Source organism: Oryx dammah, unplaced genomic scaffold, assembly GCF_014754425.2.
Source record: "Oryx dammah isolate SB20612 unplaced genomic scaffold, SCBI_Odam_1.1 HiC_scaffold_6, whole genome shotgun sequence".
NCBI lineage: Eukaryota > Metazoa > Chordata > Mammalia > Artiodactyla > Bovidae > Oryx > Oryx dammah.
The window spans coordinates 1,810,913-1,824,198 of NW_024070190.1; positions in this window are offsets into that span (position 1 = coordinate 1,810,913).

Here is a 13,286-nt window from a genome sequence, read left to right on the forward strand (position 1 = left end):
GTAAAAGACCTGGTATTTGCTGGGCAGGCTGAGCTCTTTCCTGTGTCCTTTCTTCCTCTCTAGCTGCTGCTGCTAAGTCGCTTCAGTCGTGTCCGACTCTGTGCAACCCCTTAGAGGGCAGCCCACCAGGCTCCCCCGTCCCTGGGATTCTCCAGGCAAGAATACTGAGTTCCCCCCAAACTTCCTCTTCCTTTCCCATTTGAGCTTCCTCTTCCTGTCCCCTCCTGATCTGACCAAAGCCAGGTCAGCTGAATTAATGGGGAGCAAACTGAGTTAAAGCTAGGCAGCATCGTGTGTTCGGTGGGGAGGCTATTTAATTTAAAGTAGCAGGGTGGGATAGGGAAAGGTGAGTGCCCTGGTAGACTTGGACAGAGAAATATCTCCATCTGTAGGGCTCTTTGTACTTGGACAGGAGGCAAGAAATCAGGCTGGTAGTTCCCAAGGCAAGTGCAGCCCCACAGGCTAGGAAGGGAGAGAAGGAAGAGCCGAGAATTGGCTTTAGAGCTGACGGCCACAAGAGGGCGCCAGAGCACCAAAGGAGCCCACGTGTGGCTCCCTGGCCACCAGGCTGCGAGATGGGGTTGGATTTGGGGTTGGCAGAACCGCAAGGAGGTGCCCAGAGAGGAGGCGTTGGTTACTGGGCCCTCTGACTCACTGGCTCAAGTCGGTTCACCTCAGAGAGCAGGCAGAGGTCTGCCTTTGGCTTCAGTCGATGATGGCCTGGTTGGGTGCCCAGTGTTCAGTCAGACAGGCTGTCTGCAACCTGAACATCCCTTATTCCTCCAGAGGAGGGACACTCTGAACCCAGAAATACCTGGCCCAGCCCTTGGGCTTGCAGCTTTTAAGCTGCAGGTCTGCGAGGGTGTTGGCATCTGGAAAGTGGGGCTGGTGGTCCTGAACCTGAAGCCTGTAAAAGCCCTGGCACTTGCTGGGTGGGCTGAGTTCATCCCCTGTGCCCTTTTTCTCAAAAGTTCCCCCCAAATGCTTTTCTTCCCTTTCCACATGATCCACTTCTTCCTGTGCCCACAGCCCTGCTAGGGGAACCTGACCAAAGCCAGTTCACGTGAATTAATGAGGAACTAATTGAGTTAAAATCAGGTAACTTCATCTGACTTTGGGGGGCTGATTGATTTAAAGTAGTGGTCTGGGATAGGGAAGGGTGGGTGCCCTGGGAGACTCTGAGGGAGAAATACCCTCCTCTGTAGGGAACTTCATTGTGCTTGGAGGGAGAGAAGAAGGGATATCAGGGCGGCAGGTCTGTCGAAAGCCAGCGCAGCCGCGAAACGGGAGGGAGGCAGGAGGAAGGGCTGAGAGTTTATGCTAGAGCAGATGGCCACTAGAGGGCGCCAGAGCACCAGGGCAGCGCACGTGAGGCTCCCCAGCTGGACCTCCAGGTTTGGACTGGGTTTGGAGATGTCGTCTCCATATGGCCGCCCCAGCCATAGGGGGCGGGGGGCAGACTTCTCACCTGTCAACTGAGATACCCAAGGCTCATGTCCCAAGAGAGGTCCAGGAGGAGGCTGTGTTGACTCGTATGACTGACCTTTGGAGCTGCATGCTTTTGGTTGAGGCAGTTATTGAGGTCTGCCCAGGTTTAGGGGTAGGGGACTCGAGCCCCACCTCTTGGTGGAGGCAAGTGCCTGTAACACTGTAGAAAGAGTATGTGTGGCCAGCCGTGGAAAATACTGCTGCAAGAGTTCCTACAGTAACGAGCAACCTAAATCACAATCTGTTAAAAATATGTAGCCCATCCCGTTGATAAGTTCACCTGCATTTCTCTAAACTGCCTCTTTCTCTAACACCACTTCCGTGTCTGTGTTGACCATTGAGGAGGACTGAATGATCCCCACCCACCAAAGGCAGATCACAACCTTCTGGGTTCCAGAGATGTGAGTTCTGGTTCTGCCACCTACGAACCCTGTGGCTTCAGCCAAGTCTCTGAATCTCCCCAGCCTTCGTTTTGTTATTTTTAAAATGTGGATGATAATATCTCTTTTCAGAAGACAAATATTTGTTGAGCTCTTACGATGTGCCTGACCTCTTACTTTGGACTGTTGGATGCGGTGGTCAAACCAGCCTCGTGGAGCTTATACTCCCGTGGCTGTGCTGGCTTGTGAGCTGCTGAGAAAATTCAGAGACAGTGCACCCAATGCAGGCATGCAGCCCAGCCTGGCCATAGGACTGCCTGGGAACGCAGGTCGTCCTCTCCAGCACCCTGCTCTCTTCAGTGCTCTTCCTCCTACGATAGGCAAAATATGTTCCCACAAACAATGGTGCCCAGGAAACCTTAAGACAATGAATTTGCATTTCAAATCAAGAGTCTGCATCTTTTGGGACAAAGAAAGAGAAGAACTGGCTGGGGGAAAAAAAAGTTAAAAGCATTTCAAGCACATCATCATCACCAGTGTTATAATCACTTAAGAACAGTTAAGTCAACCATGAAATTAACAAGGAGCAGAAATCTGTGCTCCTTCCACTCAGATCTCTGTGGCTGGGCTTTACATTCACCAAGATAAACGTCTCCAACCATCATCCTGTGCCTCCAAGGAGAGCGTCCCTTCTCGGAGATAATATTCTTATTAACGCTAGTCAAACAGAAGGCAGGCTTTGGCAGCAGTCCCAGCCCTGACAATCTCTGACCACGTGACAGTCTCCCTCTTGTGGAGAACCCTGGGCTGGGGACAAGGACAGAGGTCGTCTACGTGTGGCTCTGCCCCATATCCAGCCCACCCCATGCACACCAACCGGTGCACCGGTGGTCTGCTTCCAGCCTCTGGTCTTTGGGGTCTGCGCCATCCCACCTATACTACGTGACCTGGGAACCAGCCATAAGCCTTCGGCCAGGTGTGCTAACACCTCGGGTACCTGGCTTGTCTTCTGCCTGAATGTCTAAAACAGGATATGTGACACCTCATCCCAAATAAAGGCTTCCCTGGTGATTCGGGGGGTAAAGAAGCTGCCTGCCAATGCAGGAGATGCAGATTCTATCCCTGGGTGGGAAAGATCGCCTGGAGAAGGAAATAGCAACCCGCTCCAGTGTTCTTGCCTGGGGAATTCCGTGGACAGAGGAGCCTGGCGGGCTACAGTCCACGGGGTTACAGAGTTGGACACGACTTAGCGACTAAGCATGCATGCGTGCATCCCAAATAAGTCACTCACAAAATTTCATTATTACTGAAAGACTTGGGGGACTTCCCTGCTGATCCAGTGGCTAAGACTCTATGATCCCAATGCAGGGGACCTTGGTTTGGTCCCTGGTCAGGGAAATAGATCCCACATGCTGCCATTAAGAGTTTGCATGTCGCAACTAAAAAAGAAAATATCCCTCAAGCTGCAACTAAGACCCGGCACAGTCAAATAAATAAATAAATATTTTTTAAAATGAAAAAAGAAGGACTTGGAAGATAAGTAATGATACTATTTTTACACTGAAACCACTGCCAAGAACGTAGCATCGCCGGGTCCCTCGAGGTCTTCAGCCCAGAACATCCAGGGTTTCCACCTGCCCAGCCCCTCCCTCTGCTCCTGGCAGGGACACTCCCAGCCACGGTCCTTGGTCCCCTCCTGTGCGTCTGAAATTTGGAGAATTTCTCTTCCTAATTCACTATGTATACTAAGCCTGATGGATGCCTCTTCCTTCTGGGGAGATGGTGAGAAACCAACAATCACCCCCGGTCTGCTGTGCTTGTATCAGTCAGCGTGGGCTAAGAGATGTTGCTGAAACAAACGATCCCAACTCTCAGGGCTGTATGACAGCAAAGGATTATTTCTCACCTGCATCTAAAGTCCACTGCAAGCTGGCCTCAGCTCTGTGCACTTAGGGTCTCAGGATTCAGAAGCAGTCAGTCTGTGGGACCTACCAGTCTCCCAGGCAAGAGAAAAGAGCAATGGGATAATCACATGATGGTTCCTTATGTTCCACTTGGAAGAGGCACATGGTACTTCCACTCAGATTCCTTTGGCCAAAACAAGTCAGTTGCCAAACCCGCTGTCAGTGGGTGGGAAGCATGGTCCTAACAGGGAGGGGCTGTAGGAGGGACATCAGGCTTTCAGAGCAAATCACGCCAAATGCAACGGAACCGCTCACTGGGCTGGTGCTTCTCTGATGATAGTGCCTTGAGGCTCCTGCATGGAGCCCTGCGGAGAAGATAGAAGGGACTCACCTTATAAAGGTGAACGGGGGCTCTGGGGCCATGTGAGCAGCAACTCAGGGAAGGTCTGGAATTCTATCTGGAGAGCCCTGGAGTGCTGCATTCCAGCACCGGTTTGGAGTCAGAGTGACCTGGGAAATTCCATAGGGAATTCCAGCTGTAACCCAGGTGGGCAGAGGGACAGGATGTTTAGGGAGACATGCAGAGGCAGGTGGAGTTCTAGTCAGATTGGTTGGGAGGGTCCAAGACAGCTCATGGGTGGGAATGGAGTGGTTAATGGGGGGACTGGGGTGATCCATAGGTAGATCAGCCTTTCCTGCTGGGAGCAGCCCCCCTGCTCTGCAGAATACCATCTGAATTTCCCTTCTGGGACTTTCTCCAGAATCAAGGGAGGACCTTTTGGTCCTGGCTGACAAGGACCCTGTTTTCCCCATTCTTAGTTCTTAGCTCCATGATCCTGGGCTCTCAAAAGCTGGGCTTAGCAATCCATGGCCAGAGGCATTTGCTCACAGGTATTCCCTGGACCCAGTGGGCTGTGGACACCTTCCCTGATAGGTGGAGCCCCGTTCATCGAACTTCAGTCACACAGTCTTTCGCCACTCACCAAGTCCAAGTCCTTGGGCAGGACAAAGCTCAGAGTCTTCAGTTCAGACACTCTCACTAGACTCCTCAAACCCATCTGCAAAGAAAGGAGGCTACACAGTTTTCTTTCTGGAAACCACCCAGTTGCAGAGCTTCCGAACTGGGAGGGCTTTCGGACACCCTCGAGTCCAACATGCTCTTTCCAGAACTCACATCCAAGGGGAGGAAGATCAAGAGCAAGGTCGCCAGCGGTTCAGGGCTGAAACAGAAGCCAAGATGTTATGGCCTAGCCCCTCCTGGCCCCAACAGTGTCTGGTCCTATGAACAGTGAGAGCCATGCTGGGCCATCCCCTCCAGATGTTCCCAGGAGCCTGAACATGCTGCATAGTCGAGGACCAGCCCTAAGCCCCGTCCTCCAGAAGGCTCCCTTGGACGTGTAGCAGAATAGAGTGAGCACTGGACACTGGATTCAGAGCCACAGGCCATGAGTTCAAGTCCTGACTGCCATTTATTGCCTGTATGACCCTGAGGAATTGACTTAACCTCTGTGATCATCTGTAAATTTGGACTGGAGCTGCATCAACCTATTTGCTGGGTTTCAGATGATAAGAAGACCACACTGCCCTTTCCCGCCTGCCCTGGATTTCCTACAGACAGACTAATGACTTTGCTGGGTGTATCGAGTTGATGGGAGAGAAATCATACATTTAATCAGTTCTGAAATGTACGCTTGTACACCTCAACATTTCAGAAATCATGTCATATCTCTCCATCAACAGTTTTAATTTTCTGTTGGCTCGGTGGGAGCCCTGGGGTTAATATTGCTTCCTGCACAGGTTACTCCTGGTAGCTTACTGGATGACCTCACCCCTTCAATGTTTCTGTCGACAAATGATTGAAGGGCCATTGGAGGAAGGAGCCAGAGTCTTGAACGGTGTCTGAAGTGTTCTACTGATGCCTTCTGGGAAGATCAAGAAAGAGCCAGTACCAAACCTGGTAGAATGGGGACCACTGGTGTATCCTGAAAAAGCTAATGGGGTGTTGTGTTTAGAAATGCCTCATCATTCATGCTCCTGCTGGCGTGGAGGAGAGCTTCGCGTGGAAAAACCTGGATGTTGATGTCACAGAGTTAGAAAGTGGCCATGAGCACCTCTCTGTCCCCCGCCGCCACACACACTCATCCCCTACCTTTGGACCGAGCGTCTCCTGTGATTGGGCAGAGACTCGAGTTCTTTCCTCTTTTTTCTGCCCCAGCAAGCCTTTGTGACTGGGAAGGCAGCCCAGGAAGCCACATTAAGCATAACTAAGGCCTGGTAGGTGCTTTTACATATATGCCCATTGTTTGCCCCCAGTCAAAACAAATCTGTTATGCTTACATTTGATTATATTCATTGCACAAATAGTACATATACATGTTCTGTTATTTAGAAAAATGAAGCTTAGAGATGTATCAGAAATCTTCCTTCATGGCCACCTGCTCCCTGCCACCAAGCCCAAGGCCCTCCCCAAAGATGACATCGTAACTGTCGGGGGTATGTATCCTTCCCCACAGCTTTTTGCTTGATTTACTTTTGCATAATTTGGGTTTCATGGTGAGCTAACACAAATTGGAAACGAACAGAGATCATTCTGTTGTTTTTGAGACTGCATCCAAGTGCTGCATTTCAGACTCTCTTGCTGACTATGAGGGCTACTCCATTTCTTCTAAGGGATTCTTGTCCGCAGTAGTAGATATAATGGTCATCTGAGTTAAATTCACCCATTCCAGTCCATTTTAGTTTGCTAGTTCCTAACAGGTTGATGTTCACTCTTACCATCTCCCGTTTGACCACTTCCAATTTACCTTGATTCATGGACCTAACATTCCAGGTTCCTATGCAATATTGCTCTTTACAGCATCGGACTTTACTTCCATCGCCAGTCACATCCACAACTGGGTGTTGTTGTTTCTTTGGCTCTGTCTCTTCATTCTTTCTGGAGTTTTTCTCCACTCTTCTCCAGTAGCATATTGGGCACCTACCGACCTGGGGAGTTCATCTTTCAGTGTCCTATCTTTTTGCCTTTTCATACTGTTCATGGGTTCTCAAGGCAAGAATACTGAAGTGGTTTGCCATTCCCTTCTCCAGTGGACCACATTTTGTCAGAACTCTTCACCATGACCAATCCATCCTGGGTGGCCATTGGAAAAGACCCCGATCCTGGGGAAGATTGAAGGCAGGAGAAGGAGATGACAGAGGATGAGATGGTTGGATAGCATCACCGACTCGATGGACATGAGTTTGAGTCAGCTCCAGGAGTTGGTGATAGACAGGGAAGCCTGGTGTGCTGCAGTCCATGGGGTCACAAAGAGTTGGACATGACTGAGTAACTGAACTGAACTAACGCAAATATTTAACATAAATAGTATTCCGGGTAGTTGGGCTTTTGCAATATGCTGCCTCTTTAACAAGAAATCTTGGAGAACCTCTCATAGTAAGTGCATATAGGAAGATCTCATTTATAAACTGAATATTGATAAAATTTATTTACCCTTTTTCATGTTGATAGACATTTGGTTGTTTTATATATTTGTGTTGCTACTATTGTTGTTTTTGTTGAGTCACTAAGTCATCTCCAACTCTTTGTGACCCCGTGAACTGTAACGTGCCAGGCTTCCTTATCCTTTACCATTTCCTGGAATTTGCTCAAACTCATGTCCATTGAGTCAGTGATGCCATCCAGTCATTTCATCCTCTGTCATCCCCTTCTCCTCCTGCCCTCAATCATTCCTAGCATTAGGGTCTTTTTCAATGAGTTGGCTCTTTGCATCAGGTGGCCAAAGTATTGCAGTTTCCGCTTCAGCTTCAGTCCTTCCAATGAATATTCAGGACTGATTTCTTTTAGGATTGACTGGTTTGATCTCCTTGGGGTCCAAGGGACTCTCAAGAGTCTTCTCCAACACCACAGTTTGAAAGCATCAATTCTTGGTGCTCAGCCTTCTTTACGGTCCAACTCTCACATCTGTACATGACTACTGGAAAAACTATAACTTTGACTATATGGATGTTTGTTGGCAAAATGATGTCTCTGCTTTTTTAAATATACTGTCTAGGTTTATCATAGCTTTTCTTCCAAGGAGCAGGCATCTTTTAATTTTGTGGCTGCAGTCACCATTCACGGTGATTTTGGAGCCCAAGAAAAACTTGTTTCCATTTTTCTGCCATCTATCTGCCATGGAGTTATGGGACCAGATGCCATGATCTTCATTTTTTGAATGTTGAGTTTTAAGCAAGCTTTTCCACTCTCCTCTTTCATACTTACCAAGAAGCTCTTTAGTTTCTCTTTGATTTCTGCCTTTAGAGACATATCATCTGCATATCCAAGGTTGCTGATATTTCTGCCGGCAATCTTGATTCCAGCTTGTGATTCATCCAGACAAGGATTTCAATGATGTACTCTGCATATAAGTTAAATAAGCAGGGTGACAATATATAGCCTTGACGTACTCTTTTCCCAATTTGGAACCAGTTGCTACTATCAGTTGGGTTCAATTCAGTCACTCAGTCGTGTCCAACTCTTTGCGACCCCATGGATTGCAGCATGCCAGGCTTCCCTGTACATCACCAGCTCCCAGAGCTTGCTAAAACTCATGCCTATTGAGTCAGTGATGACATCCAATCATCTCATCTTCTGTTGTCCCCTTCTCCTCCTGTGTTCAATCTTTCCCAGCATTAGGGTCTTTTCTAATGAGTCAGTTCTTCCCATCAGGTGGCCAAAATATTGGAGTTTTAGCTTCAACATCAGTCCTTCCAATGAATATTCAGGACTTATTTCATTTAAGATTGACCTCCTTGTTGTCCAAGGGTCTCTCAAGAGTCTTCTTCAACACCACAAGTCAAAAGCATCAGTTCGTCAGTGCTCAGCTGTCTTTATGGTCCAACTCTCACATCCATACATAACTACTGGAAAAACCATAGCTTTGACTAGATGGACCTTTTTCGGCAAAGTAATGTCTCTGCTTTTTAGCATGCTGTCTAGGTTTGTCATAGCTTTTCTTCCAAGGAGCAAGTGTCTTTTAATTTCATGGCTGCAGTCACCATCTGGAGTGATTAAAAAAAAAAAAAAGTGAAGTCGCTCAGTTGTGTCCAACTCTTTGCGACCCCATGGACACCAGGCTCCTCCGTCCATGGGATTTTCCAGGCAAGAGTACTGGAGTGGGTTGCCGTTTCCTTCTCCAGGGAACTTCCTGACCCAGGGATCGAACCCAGGTCTCCCACATTGTAGACAGATGCTTTCCGTCTGAGCCACCACTTGGTCTTAGCCAAAAGACCAAGGAGTGATTTTGGAGCCCCCCAAAATAAAGTCTGTCACAGTTTCCATCGTTTCCCCATCTATTTGCCATGAAGTGATGGGACTGGATGCCATGGTCTTCATTTATTTAATGTTGAGTTTGAAGCCAACTTTTTCACTCTCCTCTTTCACTTTTATCAAGAGGCTCTTTAGTTCTTTGCTTTCTGCCATAAGGGTGGTGTCATCTGCGTATCTGAGGTTATTGATGAAATAACCAGTATGAAAAGGCAAAAAGATATGACACTGAAAGATGGACTCCCCAAGTCAGTAGATGGCCAATATGCTGCTAGAGAAGAGTGGAAAAATAACTCCAGAAGGAATGAAGAGATGGAGCCAAAGTAAAAACAACATCCAACTGTAGGTGTGACTGCTGATGGAAGTAAAGTCCGATGCTGTAAAGAACAATATTGCATAGGAACCTGGAATGTTAGGTCCATGAATCAAGGTAAATTGGAAGTGCTCAAGCAGGAGATGGCAAGAGTGAACATCGACATTTTAGGAATAAGTGAACTAAAATGGACTGGAATGGGTGAATTTAATTCAGATGACCATTTTACCTACTACTGTGGGTAAGAATCCCTTAGAAGAAATGGAGTAGCCCTCATAGTCAACAAACGAGTCTGAAATGCAGTACTTAGGGTGCAGTCTCAAAGATGACAGAATGATCTCTGTTCATCTCCAAGGCAAACCATTAAATATCACAGTAATCCAAGTCTATGCCCCAACCACTGTTGCTGAAAAGCTGAAGTTGAATGGTTCTATGAAGACCTACAAGACCTTCTAGAACTAACACCAAAAAAAAAAAAAAAATGTCCTTTTCATCATAGTGGACTGGAATGCAAAAGTAGGAAGTCAAGAGATACCTGGAGCAACAGGCAAATTTGGGCTTGGAGTACAAAATGAAGCAGGGCAAAGGCTAACAGTTTTGCCAAGAGACCGCACTGGTCAGCAAACACCCTCTTCCAGCAGCACAAGAGATGACTCTACATACGGCATCACCAGATGGTCAACACCAAAACCAGGTTGATTATATTCTTTGCAGCCAGTGATGGAGAAGCTCTATACAGTCAGCAAAAACAAGACCGGGAGCTGACTGTGTCTCAGATCATGAACCTCTTATTGTCAAATTCAGACTTAAATTGAAGAAAGTAGAGAAAACCACTAGACCATTCAGGTATGACCTAAATCAAATCCCTTATGATTATACAGTGGAAGTGAGAAATAGATTCAAGGCACTAGATTTGATAGAGTGCCTGAAGAACTATGGATGAAGGTTCATGACATTGTACAGAAGGCAGCGATCAAGATCAAATCCAAGAAAAAGAAATGCAAAAAGGCAAAATGCTTATCTCAGACGGCCTTACAAGTGAAAAGAAGAGAAGTGAAAGGCAAAGGAGAAAAGGAAAGATATACTCATATGAATGCAGAGTTCCAAAGAATAGCAAGGAGAGATAAGAAAGCCTTCCTAAATGATCAATGCAAAGAAATAGAGGAAAACAATAGAATGGGAAAGACTAGAGATCTCTTCAAGAAAATCAGAGATACCAAGGGAACATTTCATGCCAAGATGGGCGCAATAAAAGACAGAAGCGGTATGGACCTAACAGAAGCAGAAGATATTAAGAAGAGGTGGCAAGAATACACAGAAGAACTATACAAAAAAGATCTTCATGACCCAGATAACCACAATGGTGTGATCAACTCACCTAGAGCCAGACATCCTGGAGTGTGAAGGCAAGTGGGCCCTAGGAAGCATCACTAACAACATAGCTAGTGGAAGTGATGGAATTCCAGCTGAGCTATTTCAAATCCTAAAAGATGATGCTGTGAAAGTGCTGCACTCAATATGCCAGGAAATTTGGAAAGCTCAGCAATGGCCACAGGACTGGAAAAGGTCAGTTTTCATTCCAATCCTGAAGAAGGGCAATGCCAAAAATGTTGCTACTATAAACAAGGCTAAATAAACATCCTCGTTTAGCCAGCTTATGTATATGTGTAGGAACTGAAATTATTTTACACTTTTAGTAGATACGGCCAAATTGTCCCGAAAAATGCTGTACCTATTTACACTCTTGGGGCTTCCCTGGCGGCTCAAACGGTAAAGAGTCTGCCTGCAATGCAGTCTTATCAGTTCTAAATATTATTCATTTTTTTCAAACAGACCAGTGAAAAATGTATCTCCTATCTTGAGGTTTTACAAAGCAACATTAGTGTAAATTTATAGATTCTGTACTTTGTGTCTTAAGAATGACTTTCCTACCTCAATATAAATTCTTTCATATTTTCTTCACATATATTTTAAAATAATTTCTTCAAATGATTTTTATAATTTTCTTGGAATAACTCATCTGTTTGTTTTAACTATCTACCTTTATTATATTAGAAATATATAGTTAGCCCAGGACCATTTTAAAAATAATGTATATGTTTTACACTCTTTCAGTTTATATAGTAAATTCCTAAATGGATAGGCCAGTTTCAGGAAATTTTGTTCTTTCAGAGTGAATATCTGATATTCTATATGTTTATTCTTACATATTGCTTCAATTACAATAGTTCATTATATATTTTTATATATTACAGATAATTCCCATTTCATTGTTTTCCTTTTCCAAAACAGTCTTGACTAGTCTCGCACATTTTCTCCTTTAACTAAAAGAATGTGTTTGTCAATTTCATGGGAAAAACCTGTGATATTGTAATTACTGTTGAATTTAAATTCTATACTAATTTGGGGGGAAATGGACATTTGTGTCATTTAATCTCTCCATCAGAGAACACAGTGTATCTCTTTTTTTTTATTAAAAAATTTTTTCAGTGTCTCTCTTTATTCATGTAGATTTTAATTAGAAAATCATACACTTTATAATTTTCTCTTATAGGTACTGCGTGAGATTTTTTTCTGTGGTTGTTGGTTTATCCCTTGCTGTGCTGTAAGAGTGTTGCTATTGTGAATGACATTTTTCTTTATATGTTATAATTCATTGCTGGTAGATAGGAGGGCTTGACATAGACAGGCAGTTCTCTCGACCTAATGCAATTTATCCAAATTATTCTTACAGTTTGTTAGTTCAATTTTCTAGGTAGGGAATCACCCTGTCTGAAACAAATGACCCTGCATTTTAGGACAAACTTTGTACTCTCTGGTCCATTTCCTCCCTTGCAGTTATTAGTTTGAGTTTTCTCACTCATTTTGATAATTCACATTCTTCTGTGCGTTTCTCCAAGATGTCTATGATCTCAAACCTTTTACCGTACATGTTGGCCTGCTGTTGTTTAGTTGCTAAGTTGTGTCTGCCTCTTTTGTGACCCCGTGGACTGTAGTCCTCCAGGCTCCTCTGCTCATGGAATTTTCCAGGCGAGAATACTGGAGTGGGTTGCTATTTCTTCCCAGGGAATCTTCCAGGGATTAGACCTGCATCTCTAGCACTGAAGGCAGATCCCTCACTGCTGAGCCACCAGGAAGGCCCACATACCAGCCTGCCATGAGTGAATCCCCTTGATCTTGCTTCGTTTTTCTTTACCTTGTCTGGGTTTTCTCCTCGTGGGTCTGACCCAGTTGCAGTGCCCACGTTGTAAATGTGCGTGTGGCAGCACCGCTCTGCTCAGCATTTATGCAAACTCAGCATCGCTAATTCCGAGAGAACGTTTTGGGTTTTATGGATTAACAGCACAAGTTTTTTCCTATTGTATGTTTGATTTCTATTTTATTATGTTCACCTTCTTTATCAATCACTCTTCAACTTTCTTGGGTTTGTTTTAATGTTGGCATTCCTGCTTTTGAACGAAAATAGTAGTTCACTTATTTTTAATTTTTCCTTTCTTTAAGTAATGCATTTAAGGTTCTAAATTTTCTTGGGCTACTGCTTTGAAAACTTTTCACACGTTTAAAAAGTGGAGTACTCTGTCATCTATTTCTCAGTTGTCATCAATTTCTGTTATTATGTTGGTAATTTCTGTTGTGTTCTTTTAAATACAAGAGTTATTATTAAGTGTGTTTTCTAATTTGTTGTTGGTGGTGGTTTAGTTGCTAAGTCATGTCCAGCTCTTTTGCATCCCGGTGGACTGTAGCCTCCCAGGCTCCTCTGTCCGTGGGACTTCCCAGGCAAGAATACTGGAGTGGATTGCCACTTCCTTCTCCAGGGGATCTTCCTGACCCAGGGATTGAACCCACATCTCCTGCTTGGCAGGCAGATTCTTTACCATTGAGCCACTTAGGAAGCT